General features: G+C 39.8%; 1 protein-coding gene across 4 annotated transcripts in view; it reads right to left on the minus strand.

The window, feature by feature from the left end:
* Positions 1 to 14,498, minus strand: part of HIVEP3 (HIVEP zinc finger 3) — a 536,372-nt gene that overhangs the window by 404,531 nt on the left and 117,343 nt on the right. The window contains exon 2 of one of the 4 annotated variants that reach the window (XM_078331408.1): positions 1,278 to 9,177. The exons of the other annotated variants lie outside the window; for them this stretch is intronic. The gene's annotated coding sequence lies outside the window, so the exon portion shown is untranslated. The remainder of the gene's footprint in view (positions 1 to 1,277; positions 9,178 to 14,498) is intronic. 4 annotated transcript variants of the gene reach the window in all.

The raw sequence follows: 14,498 nt of genomic DNA on the forward strand, positions 1-14,498 counted from the left end.
CCTGTGCATACGTATGTCCATCCAGGCATGCATGCGTGTTTGTATACACACATATGCACACGGAATAGCCATGTACATTGAAGCACCAAACTAGGCAGTTGGATAATGGGAGAGTCGGCTGGTTGTGAGCATGCTCGCGCCGGGAGCAGATCCACCCTCTGTTATTCCTCTGAATAAATATAAATCACGATCAGAAACCCAAACAGAAGCATCCCTCTTGAATTCCTGCTGCTGAAAAACACGGAATAAATTCAGCCCGCAGACACAGAATCTAATCAGCAGCTGTTTTCTGAATCCAGAGCCAACCCATGCCTCGCTTGTCTTTTCCACTAGGAGTCCAGACCTTTTTTGAAAGGGGTTTTAACCTTTTAAAGACACAGTACACCAATTATCACTTCGGAATAGCTGTCACTCCCAGCGCAGGAAGCCAGTCCCATGCCTAAAGCCATGGCAGGCTTGCACGCAGTGATAAAGATTTCACTTACTGGTTCTTTTTTAAAAAAAAAAAAAAACAACACATATGTGTAATATATACGCATATATTATACATACATATGTGGAGAGAGGGAAAAAAATGCTAATACAAACCATAAATATTTATTGCAGTGATGAGCTTCTCAGTGACTAATCAGCACGTTATGTAAACACTATGATCCTTCACTTCTGAACACCGGTATTCACGGGTCAGAAGAGGCAGGGCACTCTTGTCAGCAGGCATGTCACACCTCACCAGTCTCTGGCAGTGGATCAGGGGCCAGGGAGCCTCCAGGTGGCTGAAGGAAGTGGGGCCTCTGTACCTGAGAGCTCACCACGGGCACCCCTTGCCCTGCCCTGCCTTCCTCTGCAGTCTCGGGGACCAGTTCCACAAACCAAAGCATCGCTCTGGCACTATTTCTAAACTCAAACATAATCCAGAGCCACGTATTTAATTCCAACAGGAATCGGGAATCAAAACTACTACCCGAAACTTAGAGTCTTGATTCAGACTGAGGCCCTTCTTCAAGATTTTGTTACCGAGTTCTGTTGTTGTTTTGTTTTTCACTTTTCTTTTAAGGGCCAAGTTGAACATGGAGGTAGACAAACGGGGTAGCGGGAGAGACAACCCCAGCCTAAATTTTTTTGAAAAAAAAATTATTCTTCGAGTACTTCAGCCACCCAGATGGTGTTTACTGCAGTTTTGTTCTGGCTTTTAAAGAGGCAGCACTGAGAAGAAACACGAGTCCTAACCTTGCTCACATGTGATAAGAAGGCAAATGCCTTCGCCCCCTCCCCCCTACCTGGCCCCCAGAGCTCCAGCATGGCGATGTCTGCACCTCCACTGGTTCCCGCCTAGGCGCAGTGGCAGTGGCTCACTTCGGGAGCCACAGGGGCGCGCGTACAGCCGCTCCAGCATCGCAGCCCATTCCCTCCCTTGCCTAGTCCTAGCGGGCAAACCGTGAAAGCAAGTGCATTGTCACCCTCCCACCTCGTCGTAGGCGCTCCAGTGTGAACCCCTCCTAGCCACACACACACACTCTTCCTTCCCCTCTTCTAGGGCCCTTTAGCAGAAAATTATCATATTTCATGTGTCATCGCCCAAGCTAGCTGGGCCCATCACTGATTGGCTGGGCCCCGACAGCCGGAAATGTCACCAGCCACACAGCATGGAGCTGGCTCTCCCGCAGCCACCATAGACCTGAGTCCAGGAGGCTCCGTGACAAGGCAAAGAGCTACCACAGAGAGCCTGTCAATCTCTCCCTGATCCAGCCCCCAACCCCTGCTTCTCCCTCTACCCAGCCAGGGGAGATAGGGGCTGCGAGGGGACGTTGAAGGAGTCTCAGTGACATTCCTATTTTTTCCAGCACATTTGAAAATAAACTAAAAGATGTCCCCAATCAGGTTTACAGATTTGGAGAACATGTTTTTGACAAAAAAATTCTCTCTTTGCATTAAAAAATCTGAAAGACTGGGTGAAAACAAGATTATTTTTGTTTTTTACCACAGGAGAGGTTACCAGATGCTGCTGTTTATTTCCCATCTAACATCCCAGGCACCAGGGTATAATCATGTCACAAGGCTGTCAGGTAATTCAGAAGGTGATTCGTGTCTATCCTCTTACCTTTAAAGAGAACAGCTCTAGAAAATGAGGCTTTGTAACTTGGCTTTGCATGTATTATGATGCCATGCAACTTTTGAAGAGTTAAATGATCTTTGTAGTGACTAGTACGAATCACTTTGGCTGTAATTTAACCTTAGTCCCTCCTGCTGTATCTTCAGCAGGCTTAATGTGACTCACCATTGAAGTCTCACCTCATTCTGTTCTCATGAGTAAACTAAACTCTATCTCTCTGGTCTTTTCCATAAAATTTGTTCCTCAATCCTTTAATTATGCTGCTTTAAAGAAAAGCCTCCCAAAGTTAGACAAGGCTGGAAGGTCATTTGGTCCAGCTATCCATATGAGTCAGTCCCCTCCACTATTTTCACACTAGGGCTTTTGGTTTGGGGAATGGTAGATTGGGCTTATACATTTACTCCCTTTCATTCCTCACCTCCAAAAACCATTTACATGACCAAAACATCATGGACAATGCTGGGAACCAGGGAAAGATGCCATCAATAAAGCAGAGATTTTGAAGAATATGGAGAAGATAGAAAGTAGATGGGACATGGGAGGAAAAACTAACTAATATGGATAAGTTCATGATTCTACAAAGACCCTGATATGGTTTGGCTGTGTCCCCACCCAAATCTCATCTTGAATTATAGTTCCCACAATCACCACATGCTGTGGGAAAGACATGATAATTGAATCATGGGGGCAGGTTTTTCCCACGCTGTTCTAGTGAAGTGAATAAGTCTCATGATTTCTGACGGTTTTATAAAGGGCAGCTCCCCTGCACACACTCTCTTGCCTGCCACCATGTAAGACATGCCTCTGCTCCTCCTTCACCTTCTGCCATGATTGTGAGACCTCTCCAGCCATGTGGAACTGCGAGTCCATTAAAGCTTTTTTCCTTTATGAATTGCCTGGTTTGGGGTATGTCATTATTAGTCACATGAGAACAGACTAATACAGACCCCTAAGATGTAAGTGTACAAGTTTCCAGAAAACGTCCTGGAAAATCCCAAACTCAGAGAATTGGGATTGGAGTAGAGTCATGGGCAGAAGTTTAAAAGCAAATTAAGGGACATCAGGAACATGGTCATCTTCTCCACACAGAATGGCTGGACACAGAAATAGCTCCACAGCTTCTCTGGAAAGTGAGAGGTTTGTTCCAAATATAATAGAAGCCAAAGGTTGAATACGGGCAGGATATCAGCTCCTTTTGGAATGCCACTGCCACTCCCAAAAAGAGTGCGCATGCACACACACACATGAAAAGAGATTTAAATAATCAGGAAAAACGTAAGATATAACAGAGAGACCCAGAATATCCAAGACTTTAGGCCATATATCAGATGCCATGCTAGACAGCAGGATTACTGAAAAAATACAGTCTTCCAGATGTAGTCTGATACCCCAAGAACAAAGACAAACAATGATAAGCTTCCTCAAAGGGGAGAAAAATCAGGTTGCTTAAAAGGAAAGAAAATAAGACTGATACCATACTTCTCATCTGTAACACTATGCTAAAAAAGACACTGGTACAATTTTTGTAGAATTCTAAGGGAACACTTTGCAACTTTTCTACCAGCTGCCAAACTATGATTTCCCTTATGCTATGAAAAAGAAAGGTATATTCAAAGACAGAGAAATTATATCACCCAAACATCCTTTATTAAAAAAAATTTATGGTTACTTAAAGATCTCTTCTAGCTGAGGAAAAATAAGGCAGAATAACGAATTCAAGAAAGGAGAAGCTATGTTATGCAAAAGATGTAATATATAAAGCCAATAAAATATGTGGTTAAAAGACTGGGTATAGAAAATGTAGCACATATACACCATGGAATACTATGCAGCCATGAAAAAGGATGAGTCCATGTCCTTTGCAGGGACATGGATGAAACTGGAAACCATCATTCTCAGCAAACTGACACAAGAACAGAAAACCATACACCACATGTTCTTACTCATAAGTGGGTGTTGAACAATGAGAACAAATGGACACAGGGAGGGGAACATCACATGCCAGGGCCTGGGGCGTAGGGGGCTAGGGGAGGAAATAGCTGGGGGTCAGGGGATTGGGGAAGGATAGCATTAGGAGAAATACCTAATGTAGATGACGGGGTGATAGATGTAGCAAACCACCACCATGGCACATGTATACCTATGTAACAAACCTGCACAATCTGCACATGTACCCCAGAACTTAAAATATAATTTTTAAAATGTGGTTAAATATAAAAATAATTGAAAATATAATTGTAAAATTTAATTGTTAGAAGTCTTGAAAGATAAGAGTATATGTACACTTATTCCAGATTTGAATTCATATCTATATCTATTTCTTACATACATGTGGTCTGGAATCAAACTTCCATATAATTTTAACAAAAAAAAAAAAGAAAGAAAGAGAGTGAGAGGATTGTTATGGATGGCAGGCTAATAATTCCATCTATTTTCTCTTCTTCCCAAGACCACATTAAAATGATAATAAGGATTTTTTAAGTTGCAATAGACAATGACAAAACAAAAACAGTAAAAGAGTCATTGACCAAAAAAATTGACAAGGAATAATAAAGGACAATTCGTTAGTTAGAAATATAGACTTTAATGCTACTGTAAACAAAATGGCACAGTACAAATGCAGAAACCTACAAAGTGAACTGATGGAAGTCAAGAAACAAATTTAGCTATAATGGTTACTACATGGTAGTTAAGTAATAAAAGCTGAATTTTAAATCAGTGGAGGAAAGAATGTGTTATTCAATAAATAGTGTCAGACTGTGGCTATGTATTTGAAAAAAAGGTAAGTTTTACCTCTAACTTATATCTTATTCAAAAAAATATATTCTATTTTCACATAGGAGATTCTGCCATTTATAAAAACATGGATAAATCTAGAGGACATTATGTTAAGTGAAATAGGCCAGGCACAGATAAACAAGTACCATGTGAGCTTACTTACAGGTGGAATCTCAAAAAGTCAAACTCACAGGAGTAGAGAGTAGAATGGTGGTACCAGAGGCTGGAGGAGGTGGGTGGGAGGAAGGAAAGGAAGAGACACTGGCCAGTGGGAACAATGTTTCAGTTATTTAGGAAGAGTAAGTTCTGGTGCCCTATTGTACAGCATGGTGACTGTATATTTCCTAATAGTTAAAAGAGAGGGTTTAAAATGTTCTCACCACAAAAAATGGATAAATATCTAAGGTGATTAATATGCTAACTGGCTAGATTTGGTCATTCCATGGCTAGATTTGGTCATTCCATAATGTATACTATGCATGTATTGATACATCACATTTTACCCCATAAATATGTACAAGTGTTATCTGTCAATTAAAAATAAAATAAGGGCCGGGCGTGGTGGCTCAAGCCTGTAATCCCAGCACTTTGGGAGGCCGAGGTGGGTGGATCACGAGGTCAAGTGATTGAGACCATCCTGGTCAAAATGGTGAAACCCCGTCTCTACTAAAGATACAAAAAATCAGCTGGGCATGGTGTCGCGTGCCTGTAATCCCAGCTACCCAGGAGGCTGAGGCAGGAGAATTGCCTGAACCCAGGAGGCGGAGGTTGCGGTGAGCCGAGATCGCGCCATTGCACTCCAGTCTGGGTAACAAGAGCGAAACTCCATTTATAAAAATAAATGAATAAAATAAGGCTTTAAAAAAACCAAATATTCTATTTCACATATTTAAAAATTCCACAAGGAAAAGACTGATGTTATGATTGACCAATACTGTAAATCATAGAATTCTATGAAGTTTTTTTTCCTAATAGTGGAAAGAAACGCATGTGGTCATCCAGTCTATGCTTAGATACCACTGTGATAGGCAAATTACTGGCCCCCAAAGATATCTACCTCCCAATCCCTGGAAAAAGTGAATTTCACCTTATATGGCAAAAGATGTGATTATGTTAATGATCTTGAGATGAAGAGAGACCCTGGATTATCCAGGAGAGCCCTAATTGAAACCACAAGTATCCTTATAGGACCGAGGCAAGAGGTGGGCTAGAGGGCAACGTCACCACAGAGGCTGAGATTGGAGTGATGCAGCCACAAGCCAAGGAATGCCAGAGGCCACCAGAAGCCAAAAGAGGTAGGAATGGACTCTCCCCTGAGCTTCTGGAGGGAGTGTAGCCCTACCAACACCTTGATTTTGGATTTCTGGCCTCTAAAACTGTAAGCAGAGAAATGGGTTGTTTTAAATAACCAAGTTTCTGTTCATTTGTTATGGCAGCCATGGAAAACTACAACCATCATGATGAGAAACATAGAACTTCCTAGGGACTATCATTATTATTGTTATTGCCAACAACAATACTTACTATGTGTCTGGGATTGCTAAATTATTTATTTATACATCTTACCTCATAAGTCACATGCAAGGAGGTGGTAGAGAGTTGGAGTTGTTATGGCCCTACCACTTAGTAGCAAAATGTCCTTGGGCAGGTGGTATAACCTTCTATTGCTGACTTTTTCTCATCTATTAAGTAGAGGTAAGAAAGGCACCTACCCACAGAGATTGTTGAAAAAAAAGTGAGACCATCTATATAGAGTGCTTAGAATAGTGCCTGAGAATAAGGGTTCCATAAATGACAAGTGATCATGAGAAAGTCCTCATGCAGCTGCAGTCTGTGATCCAGAGCTTTTTCTCACTGATTCTCGTTCTTCCCTTTGGTTCCATACAAAACAAGGGTATCTCCAAACCACCTGACTGTTCCTTAAATATCTGAAGCCTTTGATCAGGTCGTTAAGAGTCTGAGTTTCTCTAAGCTAAAAGTAAACAATGCCTCCAATCATCATTGTTCTTAGAAATTCACCTGGAGTCCCTTCCCTAACCTGGACACCTTGAGATGTGACTCCAGACTCACCACCATGCTTGTTCTAGAACAAGGGTCTGCCAACTACAACCCCTGATACAGCCTAATTTTTGCAGCCTGGGAGTTAAGAAGGGGTTTTACATTTTAAATAAACAAACAAACAACAACAACAAAAAAAAACAGAAAAGAATTTGTGATAGAGACTATACATGGCTTGCAAAGCCTAAAATACAACTGACCCTGAACAACTCAGGGTTTGGGGCACTGATCTCTCATGCAGTCAAAATTTCATGTATAATTTTTGACTCCCCCAAAACTTAACTGCTAATAGCCTACTGCTGACTGGAAGTCTTAGTGATACCACAAGCAGTCAACATGTATTTTGTACATTATATGTATTATATATTACATACTTACAATTAAGTAAGCTAGAGAAAATAAAATATTAAGAAAAATTGTAATAGAAAACATATTTACTGTTTATTAAGTGGAAGTGAATCATCATAAAGGTCTTCATCCTTGTGGTCTTCACACTGAGTAGGCTGAGGAGGAGGAAGAAGAGGAAGAGCTGGTCTTGCTATCTCAGGGGTGGCAGAGGTATGAGGAAATCTGCATATAGTGGACCTATAAAGTTCAAGCTCATGTGGTTCAAGGGTCACCTGTATTCACTGTTTGGTCCTTTTCAGCAAAAGCTTGCCAACTCCTATTTTGGAAGATACTTACTGTTCTTCTATCAATGCAATAGAATATTGCCCAAAACTTTTTGGCAACAAATTGCATGACTGTACATATTATCTTAACTGTAAGGCTGCAAATGTTTCTGTCAGTATCTATTCACCTCTCCCTTAATTAGTAATAAAATTCTTAGCTAGGAACATGGCTACCCAGCTAAAGACTACATTTCCCAGCCTCTCTTAGGGAGGTGTGGCCATGAGGACAGGTTCTAGCCAGTGGGATGTAAGCAGATGTAAAATGTATAATTTCCCAACCATGCTCTTAAAGGAAAGGATCATGCCTTCCCTTCCTTCTTTTTCCTTTTGCCATTGGCTGAAATATGGACCTCATAGCCATGTGGATGAGGGGTGCAGAGCAACAAGATGGAAGGATCCTGTCCCTGGTGCTGCCATTTCACTGTATACTGTTTACTCTCAATCTGTGAGGGGAAATAAATGTTTAGCTCATTTAAGCCATTGTTCTTCTAGGTCTTCGTGACAGCTATGAATCTGTACCATAAGCCATACAACTATCATTTTCAACTCCGTAGTACTTTTTAATATTTGCAGCTACCAACCCACACACCTCCCCTGACCTGCCCTCACACAGTTAATTTCCCGGACCCCAGTACAAGACCTTACATTTAGCCCTATTATGTTTCATATTGTTAGAATCAGCCCCTCATTTTACCCTGACATCTGGGACCTAATTCTGTCACACAAACTAGCTTCTATTCTCTGTAATTTTGCATCATTCTTCAAAAGGCACTTTATTTGTAGCACTCAAGCTAAACAGTGCTCATCAAAACACCTGATCAACATTAATTATAATGAAGTGGGGAGGCTATGATGTCAGTTTGCAGGGGAAAGAAATAGCAGATAAAATAAGATCCAAATGAAGTAGAAGTAGGAAAGGAAGGAGATGAGCACTTATGGAGAGCTTACTATGTTCCAGTCATTGTGCTGGGAACTTTCTCCATTGTGATCTCATTTATTAAATATTTCATTCATCCATTCAGTTGTTTTAAAGGTAATAATTTTAATTTTGGGAAGCAGTGAGTACAAATACTTCTTTTGGGGCAGGAAACCATTACTCATAAACACTAATAAAAACATAGTCTAGGCAATCACTCTTTGCTTAAGTTCATGTACACCTACCCTGTCTGGACATCTGAAAAATGTATTGTCCTAAGAGGATCCTAAGGAGACATGACAACTAAGTGTTATGTGCTATTCTGGATGGGATCCTGGAACAGAAAACAGGACATTAGGTAAAAAGCATAGGTCTAAATAAACTATGAATCTTTACTTAATAATAATGTACCAAAATCAGTTCATTAATTAAAAAAATACCATATTAATCACCTGAGGTCAGGAGTTTGAGACCAGCCTGACCAACATGGTGAAACCCCATCCCTACTAAAAGTACAAATATTACCTGGGTGTGGTGGTACACACCTGAAATACCAGCTACTTGGGATGCAGAAACAGGGAGAAATACTTGAATCCAGGAGGCAGAGGTTGCAATGAGCTGAGATCTCACCATTGTACTCCAACCTGGGTGACAGAGCAAGACTCTGTCTCAACAAAAAGTGTGTGTGTATATACACACACACACACACACACACATATACATATATATATACACACACATTATATATATATACGTATATATATACACACACACATATATATGGTATGTATGTATACATACATACATATGTACCATATTAATATTAGATGTGAATAACAGTGGGAACTGAATGTGGGCTATATGGGATTTCTACCATCTTTATATTTTTCTGTAAATCTAAAACTGTTCAAAAATCAAATGCTTATTTAAAAAATACAAGATATTGCCCTTGAAAAAAAAGAAAAGAAAGAAATGTGTCATTGACATTCCTTGCAAGGCTTACAGTCAAAGGTGAAAATATTCCAAAAGCATAACTTAAGAATTAAAACCATCACTTGTAGGACATTGAACAGTGTTTTCAGAAACCTCTAAGCTGGGCTCTTATGAGACAGAAGTTAGAAGGACCTGTTTGCCCACTGCAGAGCTATATGGCAGGACTGAGAGGGCAGGCTCTGAGTAGTATCAGACCATCTGGGTTCAAACCCTGTAGGATCTGAGTCCACTTTTCTGTCTTTGCTTTCTTATATGTAAAATGAAGATGTATCATCCTTATCATCTAAGGCAGCCACACACCCCAGATGATGAATACTCCTGCCTGTTTCCTGTCCAAGGGCAAACCAGTAAACATCAGCTTGGAGATTCAACCCTAGGTCTGTCCAATCCCTAACTTCAGGTTCTTTCATCTGCCAAAAATTGAGATGGAAAACATAATGACTAAGGTAGAAAATAGTTACCAAATCATGGCAAAAATCATGGCCTGTCCCCCAGAGGTAAGGTCAGATGACTCTTAATGTGATGCTCTCGATGAGGGCCAAATGAGGTGAATGATGCTTTTCTTCTAACTTCTTAGAGAAGCTTTCATTGGTTAGGGGGGAGTAACACCCTAAGACGGTGTTTCAAAAAACAAAAAGCAGTTCAAGATCTATACCCTTCTTACAAGCTCTCAGCCTGTTTGGGGGTCTTAGTGGTTTCTCATGCAGAAAAACTGGTTAAGGCCAATGTGCCCTTTTTGTTTCTCGTGACCTAAAAGTAAATCATTTAGGATCTAAAGTCACTCATATGCACACAGACACACAGACAGAGAGACACACATACACACCAACCAAACAAAACCTGGCACATTTGTTCTTGACCTTTCTTCTACCACCTCTACACCTAAGACAAGACGAGGCCCGTCAGGGACCTGAGCTCTGTGTGGCAGGTGGAGAATGTCACCAAGAGGCATACTGACTCTCCAGCAGGAATGTTTACAGGATTGTAAAACCCCCGACTCTGTTTAGAATTAGTGCCTTAAGTGGAATAGTCATAAGTTTGTGACCAAAAAAAGAGTATTAAGAGAAATTTTAAAAATATGTTAGCTAAAGTTTCTTACAGCCTGTGGGTCCTATTTGAGATTGTATATCAAAAACCCTATGGAGTTTTAGGAAAAATATGGATGCTTCCAAGTTGCTACAGGAGGGTCTTGGCATATGTATATCTTTAAGGCTCCATGGCTAATTCTGATAACCCTAGCGATAAGCCACTGTGAGTTTCAGCTTTAAAAATCCATGGTCCTATGAAACATTAACAGGTCCTGATCCCAACCAAATGTGATATAGAGATATTCTAGCAAATGAAGGAGTCTAAAAGCCATGTCCATCGATGCAGTCTATTAAAAGCATAACACAAACAAAACTGGCTAAACTCAGAACAAGAAAAGGAATAGAAGGACCACACAGACAGGAGCTTTCTAGCACACTAGAAAGTTGGAGGTAGAGATTCTGTTCAGCTACCAGCTCCTGGAGTCTGGCTCTGCTTTCTATCTCAGATGAGGGTGTAGTTTTGTCGTGTTGTTTGGGTCCAAGAACTAGGGGTCTGATGTTGCCAAGAATTCACTTCTAGAAGTATTAAGCAAAGTGATTGGAGAATATCCCTCAGTCTTGCAAGCTTCTAGTACAAAAGGAGTGTGGTATAGCACAAATGAGTTTCTCTAATCTGGTGAGATCCTCCTTTGAGTACCCATTTCACATCTCCCAAATGGGTACCCTTGGGAGCCACCAATCCTGTGCTGAGACAGGCCACCTGGCTTCTGGTCAGTTTGTGGATTCTGGCTAAACAAACTCTATGTGTGTGTTTTAGGGGTGGGGTGGAGTTCTCTTGTGGCAACCTGTAGTCTACCCAAAAATGCTGCAAGACAAACATAGAAAAGTTATTAAAAAGCAAATCTAAGGCCACAACTCCAGAGAGGAATCTAAGGAACCATAGGAACAGGATTTGAAATTTTTGTGAGACTGGAAAAGAGCTATGACTAGAGAAGACAGTGAATAAACACTCCAAATCACACATAATTTATTACATTCACCTGGGGTAAAAAACACATGTGCCTTCAGGGCAAAGCAACATAAGTGTGTAAAGTAGCTTAGTATAAGCAAAAAAGAACTGGAGTTTTCACGCCTCTCTACATATCTACTTTTTAAACAAGAAAAACTGAAAGTTGTGTAGCTAAAAACAACTAGAATCAGAAGATGGACCACCAATTTGCACCCCTTCTTCCCAATGATCACAGTCCATAAAAGCAAGGAGAAAAAAACATACCTCTCTTAGAAGGATAAAAGAATTATCTTTTTAAAATGGCTTGTATAAGCATGTATTGTTTTTTAAAGCAATCTTTAAGAAAGAGTTAAAGAATATCCCTAAAAATATGATTCTTCAAATGAGTTGAGTCAGATGAACCTATTACAATAATTCTCAAATTATAGTCCAAAGATTACGGTGGGTTACAGAAGTGTCCAGAGGGGATGTAAAATGTTCTTCTACAAGTCTCACTCACAGCCTAGTGTCCTTTACAGCACAGAGGATTCTTCATTTCTTTCCTCCAGGGCTATTTCATCAAATGCTCTCCCTACTTTTTTCTCTTTCTTTTGGAATAATTTTAGACTTACAGAGGACTTGTAAAGATTGTACAAGTTCCCATATACCCTTTACCCAGCTTTCACTAACAGAAACATCTTACATAACCATAGTACAATTATCAAAACTAGGAAATTGAGATTGGTACAATAATATTAACTAACACACAGATTTTTCTCTAATGTTACCAGTTTTTCCACTGATGTCCTTTTTCATTCCAGGATTCAGCTCAGGATCCCACATTGCATTTAGTTGTCATTTCTCCTTGGTCTCCTCTGATCTGTTACTATTCCTCAGTTTTTCCTTGACTTTCTTACGCTTGACACTTTTGAAGAGTACTTGACAGATATTTTGTAGACAGTCCCTCAATTTGGGTTTGTCTGATTTTTTTTTTTATAACAAACTGGGATTATGGAGTTTTGGCAAGAATGACACAGAAATAATGCCCCCTTCTCAATGTATCAAACTGAGGAAAGGAGACATGCTGTTAATACATCCTGTTGGCTGGGTGAGGTGGCTCACATCTGTAATCCCAGAACTTTGGGAGGCTGAGGCAGGAGTATTGCTTGAGCCCAGGAGTTTGAGACCAGCCTGAGCAACTTGGTGAGACCCCATATTATACCTTGGTTAAGGTGGTATCTGCTAGGTTTTTCCACTATGAAGTTACTATTTTTCCCTTTGTAATTGATAAATATTGGGAGTCTCAAATACTTTGAGACTATGAAAATGTCATGTTTCTCAAGCTTATACCCATTAGTTTAACAGCTATCAGGTGAACTGTCTGCAGCAACTATGACTGCAGTGTTCTAAGGGTGATTTTCTATTTCCCTCATTCCTCTCTATTTGTTCATTGGAATTCTTCTGTAAGGAAGAGTCGTCCTTTATCCCCATCAAATAATCAATTTATTCAACTTTTATTTTTATCAACACAGACTCATGGACAGTTATTTTATTATTCGAGTTATAACCCAATATATCCTTACTTATTTTTTTTCTTACCCAAATTGTTCCAGCTTTGGCCACTAAGAGCTTTTTCAGGTTAGTTCCTGTACTCTGCACATTGCCATTGTTGTTGTTGTTTAGAACTTTCTTACTTTCTAGCACCAGAAGATGCTCCAGGCTCATCTTGTAGTTTTCCTACCCAGTCCTGGAGTCCATGTTTCCAGGGAATCCTGCCTCCTTTTATTAAATAATAGCATTTAGAGACCAAGATCTGGGAACTTGATGTGCTCACTGCTACTGGGATGTCACTGCTTTTAGGCTATCTCAGTACACAGAGATAGAAAACATATGTATCTATATTTATGATAAATACACACCTATATTTCTGTATCTATCAGTGTATATGTGTGAGTGTATGTGTGTTTATATATATACATATTTTATGTGTGTGTGTGTATGTATGTATAAACATGTGTTAATACTGATACCTCTGACTCTAATCAAACACCATGGATTCATTCATTCCATCATTCTGCTTTGCTTATTACTAACTTCTTTTTCAGTCAGACACCTCAGTCTTATTATCAATAATATATTTGCTTATTCGTTCATTCCTAGTATACATGTAAAATAGTTTCAGAATTGCTAACACATATCCCTGTGAAGGACAAATTAATCATGTAAAGTACAGTGTCTGTGTATAGTTCTTTTTGTCTTTGGCCTTACAGGATTCCAAAGTTACTTAGATCAGCTCCCTTCTTCCTCATCCTCTTCAGTGAGGTTATGTTATACATGTGCAATGCAGTTAGATTCATTTGTCATATTCTGCATTACATCTTGGGTTCCTCAGTATCCTAATTTTGTTCTTAATTTGTACACAGCAAAATTTACATGTTATGGCATACAGATCTATGGGTTTTGACAAATACATAGAGTTTTGTAGCCACCAGTACAGTACCACATAAAGCAGTTCCATCAGCCACAATGCTGCTCCCTTGCAGTCAAACCCAACTCAAAGACCCAACCTCTGGCAATGCGTTTTCCATAGCTGTAGTTTTGCCTTTTCTAAAATATCTTGTGTAATAGTAAAATATGAACCTTTTGGGTCTGGATTCTTTCACTTAGCAAAATGGATTTAAGATTCATCATGATGTTGTGTAATCAATACTTGTTCCTTTTTAAAGATGAATAGTATTTCATTTTATGGATGTATCATTTCTGCTCAGCTGTTGAAGAACATCTCAGTTGTGTCCAGTTTGAGTATTTATGTGTAGAGCTGTTATAAATATTCATGTATGGGTTCCTAAGTGAACACAAGTTTTCAATCACTTGAGTAAATACCAAGGGTTAGGATTGCTGGTTTATATAATAAGCATATGTTTAATTTTATAAGAAACTGCCAAACTACTTTCCA

The sequence above is a fragment of the Callithrix jacchus genome, chromosome 7 (assembly GCF_049354715.1).
Source record: "Callithrix jacchus isolate 240 chromosome 7, calJac240_pri, whole genome shotgun sequence".
In the NCBI taxonomy this organism is placed as follows: Eukaryota; Metazoa; Chordata; class Mammalia; order Primates; family Cebidae; genus Callithrix; species Callithrix jacchus.